This window comes from Sciurus carolinensis (assembly GCF_902686445.1).
Source record: "Sciurus carolinensis chromosome 14 unlocalized genomic scaffold, mSciCar1.2 SUPER_6_x, whole genome shotgun sequence".
NCBI classification, from domain to species: Eukaryota; Metazoa; Chordata; class Mammalia; order Rodentia; family Sciuridae; genus Sciurus; species Sciurus carolinensis.
Genome location: NW_025920104.1, coordinates 3,319,787 through 3,334,330, shown reverse-complemented (window position 1 = coordinate 3,334,330; position 14,544 = coordinate 3,319,787). Strand labels below are relative to the sequence as shown.

At 34.6% G+C, this 14,544-nt stretch overlaps 1 pseudogene; it reads right to left on the bottom strand.

Annotated features, from left to right (window-relative positions):
* The window catches only part of LOC124973155 (coiled-coil domain-containing protein 138-like), an 84,259-nt pseudogene that overhangs the window by 28,063 nt on the left and 41,652 nt on the right, over window positions 1–14,544 (bottom strand).

The following is a 14,544-nucleotide window of genomic DNA, read 5'->3' as shown; positions in this document are numbered from 1 at the left end:
ATGACTATCTATGTAGGAAATCCCAAGAAGTCTAAGAAATTTCTGAAACTAAGGTCTAAGTCACAGGACACAAAATAAAAAACAACAAAAATCAATTATTTTTATATGCTATTGACAAACATGGACATCAAAATTTAAAAGAATACTTATTAAAATCACAAATACTAGGCAGAAAACTCATGAGGAATTCTATGCAGAAACCTACAGTGCCAATGAAAGAAATTAAAGTTCTAAATAAGTGAGATGATTTGTGTTCATAAATTGGAAGATGCAACACAATTAAAAAGGCAATTCTCAATTTGATATACAAGTTTAATGTTACTCTTATCAAAATCTCTGCAAGATATTTTATAAAGATTATATAAACAAAATCAAGTAAATTAAAACTAATTGAAGTATTACCTGAAAATAAGCTTCTATAGTCATTTACCTGTGTTTCATCATCTAACTGCCATAGAGACAAATATATAAATTTTACAAAAGGCTCATGACGTTTGGCATTCACAAATGGCATCCACTGTAGCTGCTCTGTCATCATAGGTAAAAGCAAAACATAAAGAGATAAAAAATAGAAAGATGCAGCAGTTTTAGATGTCTGGAACTAACTACCAAATTTTCCAAAAATTAACTGAAGAAAAAATTTCTAATAAAAATATTCCAAAATCCCCATATGTTACAGAATTTGGCAGTGTGCACTTGAAATTTTATGTACTGGGTGCAATGCAAGGGCCTGATCCCAGTGATCTGGGAGGCTGAAGCAAGAAGATTGCAAGTTAAGGGCAGCCTCAGCAATTCAGTGGGGCTGTAAGCAACACAGTGAGAGCCTGTTGGGAGAATAAAAAACAGAAATGTCTGTGGATATAGCTCAATCCCCAGTTACTATCCCCTGAAAAAACTTAAGTTTGCATATTTGCTCTCATCCCACAATAGCATATCAAGGGATTTAAAAAGCTTTACCTTAATACATACACTTTTTGAAGCTTAAATAATAAAATTAACATATCCTTTAAAAATGATAACCTAGACTTATTCTTATTATCATAGAATATTCCACAACAAGCATAATAAAGAATCCAACTTATATAAAATGTTTATTTAAATTTATATTGAAAAAGATATGTGAAAGGATATTTTCTAAACATATTTACAGATGGATTTTAAGAACTTGTAGTATTTACTTTTTTACACATCTATATTATCATAATTAATGTCAATTTGTAAAAATAATTAAAAAAATTAAAAAGATGCTGATGACCTTTGCTTCAAAAGTAGGTCATTTTGCTACATGACTTTAAAGACCATAAAGATATATCCTAATACTCTGATAAAATAACACTACTTCTGGAATTTTAATCAATCTAAGAAATCACCTAAAATATACCCCTGCAAAACCACATGTACAAAGATATTTATTATAACAGCATAAACCTGGAAATATCTTAATGGTTAGCAGGGAAATTTTAAGTTAACTTTACATCCAATGGACTAAAGATTATGAATGTATTGTATGTGTACTTATTTTCTATATATGTATTATGATGTTTCAATATCTTTAAAAAGGCCTTATAGTTGGGGAAAGACTGCTCCTCCCTGAGCTAGCCAATTCTTAGAGCCAACAAAAAGCATACTTGGAGATGCCTTTGATCTAACCAATCCAGAGTCAAACCTCCTCTGTGTGATCCATGCCTTAGGAAAATTATTATAGCTAGCCACTCCTATTCACTCTGCCTAGTCATTCCTTTCTAATGCTTTCCCTTTGTTTCTATCTTCCACCTCTTGACCACTCTGGTATCTCTCATGTGGCTCTGCATAAACTGCAGTGCCTTCTGTCTCTAAGACCTGTGAATATATAAACTGTTTTTTCTTCCTCTGAGTCTCTCTGCTTTCTCATGTATCTGCATCTGACTGAGAATATTATAAAAGAATACAAATGGTGTGTACCTGTAATCCCAGCAGCTTGGGAGATGAGGAAGAAGGATCCTGAGTTCAAAGCCAGCCTCAACAAAAGTGAAGCACTAGGCAACTCAGTGAGACCCTGTCTCTAAACAAAATACAAAATAGGGCTGGAGATGTGACTCAGTGGTCAATTACCCCTGAGTTCAATTCCTGGTACAAAAAAAAAATACAATGAGAAAATAGAAACACATTACTGATAAATTAAGTAAAGCAAACCCAGGATAAAAAATTATATATAGAACCACAGACATGACTAATAAGTTATGAAAATAAACCTTAGTTTCAAAGTGCATATTTGATCTCTTGAGGCAAGATGTGGTACCTCCTCCTTTTGAAATACTCTCCCTCTTCAGATTTGGTGACATCAATTCTCCTGGTTTCCCTTCTACTTCTCTGACTACTACTTACCAGTCACTTTTGTTTGTTTATTCTCATTTGCCTGACTGTTAAATATTGGAATTACTCAAGATTCAATATTGGCTACTAAAAATTGATGACTATATATATATATATATTTATATATATAGTTATATATATAGTTATATATATAGTTATATATATAGTTATATATATAGTTATATATATAGTTATATATATAGTTATATATTATAGTTATATATTATAGTTATATATTATAGTTATATATAATAGTTATATATAATAGTTGTTATATATAATAGTTGTGTATGTATGTTGTGTATGTATGTTGTGTATGTATGTTGTGTATGTATGTTGTGTATGTATGTTGTGTATATATATGTTGTGTATGTGTATGTTATATATATAATGTCAACAGCTTCTAGACACAATCCATTTTGCTGTTTCAAAGTCATCTCAAACTCAATATCCAAAAGAAATTTGTCAGATTCCCCTACATTCTGAGATTCCCCCACAATAGTTCCTACTGAGTTACTGCTATCAACACTCATACAGTTGCAAAAGTCATAAACCTGAAAGTCAACTTTGACTCTTCAATTCTTACATGGAATTCATTAACAAGTCCCATCAATTTTATCTCCTTTCATTATAGTCCATTTCTAATTCTATACCCACCCTCCCAATCCAAATTGCTACCTTCTTTCACCTTAATTACTTAATGTTTCTTAATTATTCTCCCACCACAGACAAGTGATTGACTCCAATCCTACCTCCATGTAACAGTCAGAACAATCCTTTGAAAGAATAAACCTGATACTATTTTCTCCCTCAATATTCTTCACTGGCTTCCTACTAGTGTTAAGGTACCTTATTTCCTATAATTCAAACAATAAAACCTCAAACAAAAAAAAAGTTACAGAACATTTCATAATTTGAAAAAGTCCAAATAGTACTTTTATGGATACTTCCATGAATAAATGCATTTTGATAACCACATACTCTGTTAAGATTTTATTGAGATTGTGATCGTATGTGTTAAACTCTCCCATCTCATTTTCATATGTGACTGACTATAAAGCATTCCTTCCAGGAAACAGGTTACATAACTCTACAAGGAAGCATTTAGAATAATAAAGACTGGAAGATATTCAACAAATTCAGACTTTTCAATATAATAACATAAAACATGAGGAGGAAGAGAAAGGAGATGTTAAAGTGTCCAAAATATAAAGACTTAGGAGACACAAAGACCAAGAGCACCATGTAGCCCTGGTTATATTGTTTCAGTTGTGGTAGTGGGTTTTTTAGCAATAACTTTTTTGAGACATAATTTGTAACTGAGGAAAAATCTAAACTCTCCAGTTTCACTTACTTCCATTTGACCTTAAATATCACCAATTTTTAAGGTCAAATCACAGAGCTGATCAATATATTAGTCTTTCACTATCTCTGCTCTAGATAGTGCCTATGACATGTGGGTTTATGATAACTGTTGCCTATATTACCTTTCAAGGACTTGAAGGCTGCTTTTGTCAAAAGAACTAACTATTGGGCTAGGGTTGTGGCTCAGTGGTAGGACACTTGACTAGCACATGTGAGGCACTGTGTTCTAGCCTCAGCAACACATAGAAATAAACAAAGGCATTGTGTCCATTTATGATTTAAAAAAAATAATAAAGCACTAACTGTTCACGTGGGCCTATGCATATGTCCAAAGGGTGACTAAACAGGGTGAAATGTCTGGCAATTTTGCCTTTACATTTTATCTGTCCCCTTTGCTACCTTAATTTTTGGATCAGATTGTTTCTGTTTTACTCTACACGTAGAAACATTAGTAGCTTAAGGAATGTTTGTTCAGAACTGGTAGTAAAAGGTTGATTTGCCCCAAATTTCCCAAATGTCTTTCCTCCCATTTCAACACCAAAGGAAATAAGAAAATGGTAACTAAGATATTTTAAGTTTTACAGGGACATCATGATGAACAGATTGACAACTACCAGATTTTGCAATATCCAACTCCAGACCATTAAACTGGTGCCTAGAAGTTCCCAGTCATTGATCCATTCCTAACCAGACCACCCCTTCTTTTCCCCTTGTCTAAAGATAAATGGGGTCTGAAACTTGTGTCAAGATGATCTTTGGGGTAGTAGTCTACCATCTTCTCAGTTTTACTGGCTTACAGAATAAATCTTTTTCCTCCCTCCAATTACTTGTTCATGATTCACTTATCGACTTTACCAGAGGTGAGTAAATGGATTTGGATTCAATATCTGATTCACCCACAACCAACCTTTTAAACTGTATAATCCAGTGATTTTTAGAATATTAATAAAAATGTTCAACCCACCACCACAACCAGTTTTAGAACATTTTCCAACTCCAAAAGTAATCTCACCATTAACATCATCCCAACACATTACCCCAAGTCTCCCAGTTGACCACTACTTTCTGTCCACAGCTTTTTTTCTTGATTTTTCATACAAATTGAATCATACCATATGGTCTTTTGTGAATGAATTCTTTCACTTATCATAATGTTTTCAAAATTCATGTTTTTTTCAGACCATTTTGATTCATTGTACATAAATGGTGTACAACATTTAATTTCTATGTACATGATGTAGATTCACACCATTTGTGTAATCATACACGTACATAGGGTAATGATGTCTGTCTCAGTTCACTATCTTTCCTGCTCCACCCCCTCCCTCCATTCCCCTCTGAACAATCTAAAGTTACTCCATTCTTCTCTTACCAGCCCCCCACCACCCCCTCCCTTATTACATATCATCATCCACTTATCAAAGAAAACATTTGGCCTTTGTTTTTTGGGGATTGGCTTATTTCACTTAGCATGGTATTCTCCAACTCCATTCATCTACCTGCAAATTTTATACTTTATGGCTGAATAATATTCCACGTTGTACTTATACCACAGTTTCTTTATCCGTTCATCTATTGAAGGGCATGTAGTTTGGTTCCACCATCTAGCTATTGCAAATTGTTCAGTTATAAATGCTCTTGAGACTGCATTACTGTGGCATGCTAATTTTAAGTACTTTGGGTATAAATGCAGGAGTGGAAGAGCTGGGTCAAATGGTGTGTTCATTCTAAGTTTCCTGAGGAATTTCCATAATGCTAAAATTCATGTTTTAACATGCATAAAACTTCATTCCTTTTCAATAATAGTAATATTATTATACTTTCAGTAATCCACTATAATAGACATAAAAAAGTCTATTGATTATTAGTTGGTTGATATTTGGGCTAGTTCTACTTGTTGGCTATTATGAGTCATGTTACTATGAACAATCATGTACATACTTTTATGTCTACAAATGCCTTCATTTTTCTTTACCACACACCTAGTAAAATTGCTGAGATATAAGGTAACCTGACAAACCTCTTTTGAATGAGCAACCACACTATCTCTCTATGTAGCTATACCATTTTATAATCTTATTAGCACTGTGTATGAGTTTTAATTTCTTCAAATTTATAATCATGTGGCTTTATTATATAAGCCATCCTGGTAAGTGTGAAGTGGTATATCATGGTTTCCATTTACATTTCCCTGATGACTAATAATGGTGAGTACTATCTAATGTGCTTGCTGACCATTTATACATCTCTTATACATAAATGTCTATTCAAGTTTATTGGGCATATTGAGCACTTTTATTGCTCATTTTTTTTAATACTCAGAATGGAAGTCCCTTATTCAATATGTAATTTGAAAATATTTTTTATATTCTGTGGTTTATCTTTTTTATCTTTTTAAATTTTCTTTTATCTTCCCTTTTTAAATTTTTTTGGTTGTTGATGGACCTTCATTTATATTTGGTGCTGAGGATGGAACCCAGTGCCTCACACATGCTAGGCACTCTTCCACTGAGCTACAACCCCAACTCTTGATATCTTTTGAAGCACAGGAGATTTTCAAAAATCCCATTCTGTTAGCTTTTTTCTTTAGTTGCTTATGCTTTTTGTTATACTTAAGAAAACACTGCCAAATCCAAGGTCACAAATATTTACTTACATGTTTTATTCCAAGTTTTATACTTTAGCCTCTTTATGCATTGAGACTTTTGAATTTCAGTAGGTTTTTAATATATGGTTTAAGGCAGGAGTATAACATCATTCTTCTTATGCAGTCACTCAGATGTCTCAGCATCATTATTTGAAAATTTATCCTTTTCTCTCTGAACTCTTTTAGTACTAAGACAAAAATAAATTCCTTGTAAACATGAAGATTCACTGCTGACTTTGATTCTAGTCCACTGATCAGTATGTCCAACCTCAAGCCAGTACTACTCTATTAACTACTATAGTGCTATAGTTAATTTTAAAAATAGGAAGAGCATATACTTCTTTTCAAAACATGATGTTGATATTCTGGGTCAACAACAATTCAATATGAATTTCAGGACTGCCCTTTCAATTTCTGCAAAGAAGCTAGCTTGGATTTTGATAAAGAATATAATGATGCTATAGATTAAATTGAGGAGTATTGTCATCTTAAGAATATTATCTTCCTGATCATGTCTGTTCATTATTTAGAACTTTTTATTTTATTTTAACCAGAGTTCAGAATTTTTAATTTGTACTAAAGTCACTGAAGCAAAATTCATAAAATATTCTGCTTTCCTTTACACCACCAATGCAAACAACAACAAAAAAAATTTGTAGAAAAAAACAGCTTTGTACATGGGATGAAACAATATAAATTGACAACTTACAGATAGTGGATTATTAAAAGAAATTAATCCTTATCATTTTCAGAGTACAAGCTTTGCACCAAAATTATAATACAGCTACTTACTATATTTGTCCATATATTTACCTTTACCAGAGAACTTTGTTTTCATATGACTTTATATTTTATGTCTAATGTGCTTACATTTCAAGTTAAAGGATTCCCTTTAGAACTTCTTATAGGGCAGTTCTAATGTTTTTTTTTTTTAATCCAAGAAAGACTTAATTTCTCCCTTATTTCTGAAGAACAACTTCATTGAATAAAGTATACTTTGTCAGTTTTTTTTTTTTTTTTTACTTTCACACTTGAAATGTGCTATTCTAATGTCTTCTGGCTTGCAAGGGCTTTGCTGAAAAACTGATAAAATCCTGACACAGATTTCTTTGTGTGTGACAAGTTGCTTTTCTCTTGCAACTTCATCTTTGACTTTTAAGATCCTTTTTGTCTTTGGCTTGAAAATTTTATTATATTGTGTCTTGAGGTAGTTCTCTGGGTTTCTTAGCTGGAGTGTATTTAGCTTCTTGAATTTGGATGCCTATTTCTTTCCTCAGAAAAAGCACTCATCAGCCATTAGTTCTACAACAGCTCTCTGTCCCTTCTCCCTCTCTTCTTTTTTGTGACTCCCATATTTTGTGCATTAGTCGAAATGATGGTATCCCATGAGCCCTTAAAGTTATCTCTCTTCTGTTTTTTTCTTTTACTATTCTTAATTGATTTTAAATAACTTGTCTTTAAGTTTGCTGATGCTTTCTTTTGTTTGATCAAGTCTAATAGTGCATTTCTCATCAGACATTGTATTCCTGTTATGCTCAGATATGCAGTATCCCCCCAAAAAATTTATGTGTAAGGCAATACAACTAAGTTTAGCAGTGAAATAATTGGGTTTTAAAAGCATTAAACTAATCAATATATTAATCCATTTGGATGGATTAACTGGGTGGTGATTGTAGGCACTTGGGATGTGACTGAAGGAGGTAGGTCACTGGGGATGTTCTTTTGGGGTATATTTTCCCCCTGGTGAGTGGAGCTTTCTCTGCTTCCTGATTGCTATGTACTGAGCAGTTTGCCTCCTCCACACCCTTCAACCATGATGCTCTGCTTTACCTCAGGACCAGAACAATGCAGTCAGCTATCCATGAATTGAGACCTCTGAAAACTTTGAGTGCCAATTAAAATTTTCCTCCTCTAAAATTGCTCATCAGGTCTTTTGGTCACAGTGGTAAAATAGCTGACTGAAACAGATCCTTTCTTAGGAGTTCCGTCCTTTTGCTGATACTCCCTTTGTTCATACATCATTTTCCCAATTTTGTTTTGTCTGTGTTTTCTTTTAATCCACTGAGTATATTTAAGAGAGTTTTAAAATTTTCAGAAACTTCAGAGATCTGCATTTCCTTAAGTTCAGTATCTGGAACATGGTTTTTGTTCATTTGATTGAACTAATGTCCTTGTTTCTTTGGATGCCTTGTGATTCTCACCAATCCCAACACCCCACCCACAGTTTGGGCATTTGAAAAACAATCACCTTGGGGAGATCCAAGATGGTGGACTAGAGGGAGGCTGCATTCCTTGTCACTCTGTAACTCTGGTTTCAATCAGAGGTTATCTGCTTCTCAGTGAGGCAGTTTTTGCTGCTTATCGATCCCCTGGTGTTTACCCCATTTGTCTGCTGTAATGACCTAGACTCTGCCAGCATACTGACACCTTTTTTGAGTGCAAATTGCTCACTGTCAGGCATCTATCATCCACCATTTGCCTGCTTCTTGCCTGTCCATCACCTGCCGTACACCTATCCATCACCCAACGCATGAGGTTCACCTTCTGATCGTCCAACAACAGTCAGCAAACTGATCGCTGACCACCAGTGGAGCACCAGCTGCCTGCTTTTGCCAGAAAGTTCACTGTTATAGTACCTGCAGGTGTGATTACGTGTGGCTGCTGCCATTTTGAGACAACAGCCAGGTCCCGTAGGACCCCTGGCTGGAATGATTGAGCCCCATCTCCAGGATACCTCAGCCCAACCGATCACTCCCTGCCTCTGGGACTCTCACATCAACTGACTGCTGCCTGCTGCCAGGACCCCGAGACTAACTGACTGCACCCTATCACCGGGACCCCAAACTGAATGATTGCACCCGGCATCCAGGATCCCACAACCAAACCAAACAGACCAGACCTCCAGAAAACCTGCCGAACCAACTGCATCCTGCCTCCAGGACCTCCAGCTGACCATGTCCACCACAGAGCTGCAGCTCCCCATTTGCCAACACATTTTTAAGCCAGAGCAGTAATTTTGGATAATCCTGGAACCCATAGCTGTGATCTTTAGGTGGGGCAAATTCCATCCTGAGAAGCCTGCTGGAGGCTTGACGCTCACTGTCAGGTACCTCTCATGCATCAGACTACTGAACACTGTAGGTTTCATTAATATATGACTATCATACTGTAGACTTTCTTTTTTCTCCTTATTCAAAAAAAATTAAGTTTTATTTCTTTACTTTTTTTTGCTCTTTACCTTTTGCCTGTTCCCTCAGAGTCTCTTTCTCCTTTTTTGTACGCTAACATCCGATTTCTTTTGATTACACTCTCACCCTTTCTATTCTCTAGAACTTCAGTATATTCTTATCCCATTAACAGCCACATTCTACATCCCTCTGCATCCTCTTTGTTCTCCATTAGAAACTGCAGACCTTATTGCAAACCTGTTTCTTTTACTGAAGATAATATTTGAACTCATTTTGTTTATTATGACAATGTTATTGTCCCCATAGGGGCTATTTGGTCTAGGATTGCATAGTGTCTGATTTGGGCAGTGCTAATATTGATCTCCCCTTAAAGAAAGGGTTTTGGAAACCTATAGGGCCACTATAAGCCCCATAGGGGGAAATCAGCAATATCCCAGATTTGCACTGCTAGAGGGGAAGATACATTAACAACATGAATAAACAAGGGATGAAAATGGTCCAAACAAATCTAGATTCTATGTTAATAGAATCCAATGACAGTATGTTAGAAGAAATGTCAGAAAAGGACTTCAGATTATACATGATTAAGATGATTCATGAAGTAAAGGATGAGATTAGAAAACAAATACAGGCAATAAATGATAATACCAATAAGCTGAAAGAGCACATGCAGGAAGCAAAAGATCATTTCAACAAAGAGATAGAGATTCTTAAAAAAAAAGAAAAAAAAACCAACAGAAATCCTTGAAATGAAACAATAAACCAAATAAAAAACTCAGTGGAAAGCATCACCAAAGACTAGACCACTTGGTAAACAGAACCTCAGACAATGAACACAAAATATTTAATCTTGAAAATAAAGTTGTCCAAACAGAGAAGATAAGAAATCATGAACAGAATCTCCAAGAATTATGGGACATCATGAAAAGACCAAATTTAAGAATTATTGGGATTGAGAAAGGCACAGAGATACAAACCAAAGGAATGAATCTGTTCAATGAAATAATATCAGAAAAATTCCCAAACCTGAAGAATGAAATGGAAAATCAAATACAAGAGGTTTACAGAACATCAAATTCACAAAATCACAACAGATCCACACCAAGACACATTATAATGAAAATGCCTAACATGCAAAATAAAGAGAGGATTTTGAAGGCCACAAGAGAAAAGCATCAGATTACATATAGGGGGAGACCAATACGGATAACAGCTGACTTCTCAACCCAGACACTAAAAGCTAGAAGGGCCTGGAACAACATATTTCAAGCTCTGAAAGAACATGGTTGCCAACCGAGAATCCTATACCCAGCAAAACTAACCTTCAGATTTGAAGATGAAATAAAATCCTTCCATGATAAACAAAAGTTAAAAGAATTTACAAATAGAGAGCCTGCACTACAGAATGTTCTCAACAAAATATTCCATGAGGAGGAAATGAAAAGCAACAATGGAGATCAGCAAAGAGAGGAAATACCTTAGAGAAAAACCACTCATAGGAGAAACCAAGCCAACTTAAAAAACAAAAATAAACCAAATGACTGGGAATGCAAATCATATCTCAATAATAACCCTGAATGTTAATGGCCTAAACTCATCAATCAAAAGACAGACTGGCAGAATGGATTAAAAAGAGAGACCCAACAACATGTTGCCTGCAAGAGACTCCTCTCATAGACAAAGACATCCAGAGACTAAAGGTGAAAGGATGGGGAAAAAACCTACCATGCACATGGACTCAGTAAAAAAGCGGGGGTTTCTATCCTTATATCGGATAAAGTGGATTGCAAACCAAAGTTAGAAGGGATAAAGAAGGACATTTCATACTTCTTAAAGGAACCAAAAATCAGGAAGACATAATGATAGTAAATATTTATGCCCCAAACAATGGTGCATCCCTCTACATCAGACAAATCCTTCTCAATTTCAGGAATTACGTAGACCACAACACAATAATTCTGGGTGACTTTAATGCACCGCTGTAACCACTAGATAGATCTTCCAAACAAAATCCAAAGAAACCATAGACTCAATAACACAATCAATAACCTAGACTTAATAGATATATATAGAATATTCCACCCATCAATGAGTGGTTTCACTTTCTTAGCAGCACATGGAATATTCTCAAAAATAGACCATATATTATGCCACAAAGCAGCCCTTAGGAAATGCAAAAAAAATAGAGCTACTGCCTTGTGTTCTATCAGATCATAATGGACTGAGAGTAGAAATCAATGACAAAATTAAAAAAAAAAAACAAATTACTCCAAGACATGGAGACTAAATAATATGCTATTGAATGAAACATGGATAGCAAAAAACATCAGGGAGGAGGTAAAAGTTTTTAGAGGTCAATGAGAACGATGATACAACATATCAAAATATCTGGGATACTATGAAAGTGGTACTAAGAGGAAAATTCATTGCATGGAATGCTTTCCAGAAAAGAATGAAAAGTCAACAACTAAATGATCTAACATTACAGCTCAAAGTCCTAGAAAAAGAACAGAATAACAAAAGTAGTAAAAGACAGGAAATAATTAAAATCAAACCTGAAATCAATAAAATTGAAATCAAAGAAACAATTCAAAAAATTGACAAAACAAAAAGTTGGTTCTTTGAGAAAGTAAACAAAATAAACAAACCCTTAGCCACACTAACAAAGAGAAGGAGAGAGAAGACTAAAATTACTAAAATACATGATTTAAAAGGAAATATCATGACAGACACCACTGAGATATAGAACATAATGAGAAGTTATTTGAAAATCTGTATTCCAACAAAATAGAAACTACCAAAGACATTGACAAATTTCTAGAGGCATATGCTCCTCCCAAACTGAACCAGGAGGACACACACAATTTAAACAGATCAATATCAAACAATGAAATAAAAGAAGCCATTAAAAATCTACCATCCAAGAAAAGCCCAGGACCAGACAGATTCTCAGCTGAGTTCTACAAGACCTTCAAAGAAGAACTCATTCCAATACTTCTCAAAGTATTTCAGGATATTGAAAAGGAGGGTACCCTACAAAACTCATTCTAAGAAGCTAATCTCACCATCATAGCCAAACTAGGAAAAGACACATCAAGGAAAGAAAATTTTAGACCAATATCCTTGATGAATATAGATGCAAAGATCCTTAACAAAATATTGGCAAAATGTATCCAAAAACATATTAAGAAAATTGTGCACCACGATCAACTGGGGTTCATCCCTGGAATGCAAGGATAATTCAACATTCGTAAATCAATAAACATAATCCATCATGTCAATAGACTTAAGGATAAGAATCATAAGGTTTTTTCAATTGATGCAGAAAAACCATTCAACAAAATACAACACCCCTTCATTCTCAAAACACTAGAAAAAATACGGATAATGGGAACATACCTGAACATTGTAAAGGCTATTTATGCTAAGCTCATGGCCAACATCATTCTTAATGGAGAAAAACTGAAATCATTCCCTTTAAAAACAGGAACAAGACAGGGATGTCCTCTTTCACCACTTCTATTCATCATTGTCCTCGAAACTTTAGCCAGAGCAATTAGGCACACCAAAGAAATTAAAGGGATAGAAATAGGAAAAGAGGAACTTAAGCTGTCACTATTTGTGGATGACATGATTATATATTTAGAGGATCCAAAAGCCTCCAGAAAACTTCTAAGCTTCATCAATGAATTTGGGAAAATAGCAGGAAATAAAATCAACATGCATAAATCTAAAGCATTTTTATACACAAGTGATGAAACAGCTGAAAGGGAAATAAGAAAAACGACTATTTGCAATAGCCTCAAAAAAAAAATACTTGGTAATCAATCTAACTAAAGAGGTAAAAGATCTGTACAATGGAAACAACAAATCATTAAAGACAGAAATTGAGGAAGACCTTAGTAGATGGAAAGATCTCCCATATTCTTGGATAGGCAGATGTAATATCATCAAAATGACCATACTACCAAAAGTACTATACAGATTCAATGCAATTCCAATTAAAATTCCAGTGATGTACCTTATAGAAAAAGAGCAAGCAATCATGAAATTCATCTGAAAGAATAAGAAACCCAGAATAGCTAAAGCAATCTTTAGCATGAAGAATGAAATGGGGGCATTGCAATACCAGAACTTCAACTATACTACAAAGCAATAGTAAAAAAAACAGTATGGTATTGGCACCAAAATAGACAGGTAGATCAATGGTACAGAATAGAGGATATGGACACAAACCCAAATACAATTTTCTCATACTAGACAAAGGTGCCAAAAATATGCAATGGAGAAAAGATAGCCTCATCAACAAATGGTGCTGGGAAAACTGAAAATCCATATGCAACAGAATGAAACTCAACCCCTATCTCTCACCCTACACAAAACTGAAATCAAAATGGATCAAGGACCATGAAATCAGACCAGAGACCCTTCATCTTATAGAAGAAAAATTAGGTTCAAATCTTCAATTTGTTGGCTTATGATCAGACTTCCTTAACAGAACTCCCATAGCACAAGAAATAAAAGCAAGAATCAATAACTGGGATAGATTCAAACTAAAAAGCTTTCTCTCAGCAAAGGAATCTATCAGCAATGCAAAGAGAGGGCCTACAGAGTGGGAGAAAATCTTTGCCACTCATACTTCAGATAGAGCACTAATTTCAAGAATGTATAAAGAACTCAAAAAACTCTACACCAAGAATACAAATAACCCAATCAACAAATGGACTAGGGATATGAGCAGATGCTTCACTGAAGAAAATGTACAAGCATTCAACAAACATATGAAAAAATGTTCACCATCCTTAGTAATAAGAGAAATGCAAATCAAAACTACACTAATATTCCATCTCACCCCAATTAGAATGGTAATTATCAAGAATTTAAGCAACAATAGGTGTTGGAGAGCATGTGGTGAAAAAGGTACACTCATACATTGCTGGTGGAGCTGCAAATTAGTGCAGTCACTCTGGAAAGCAGCATGGAGATTCCTTA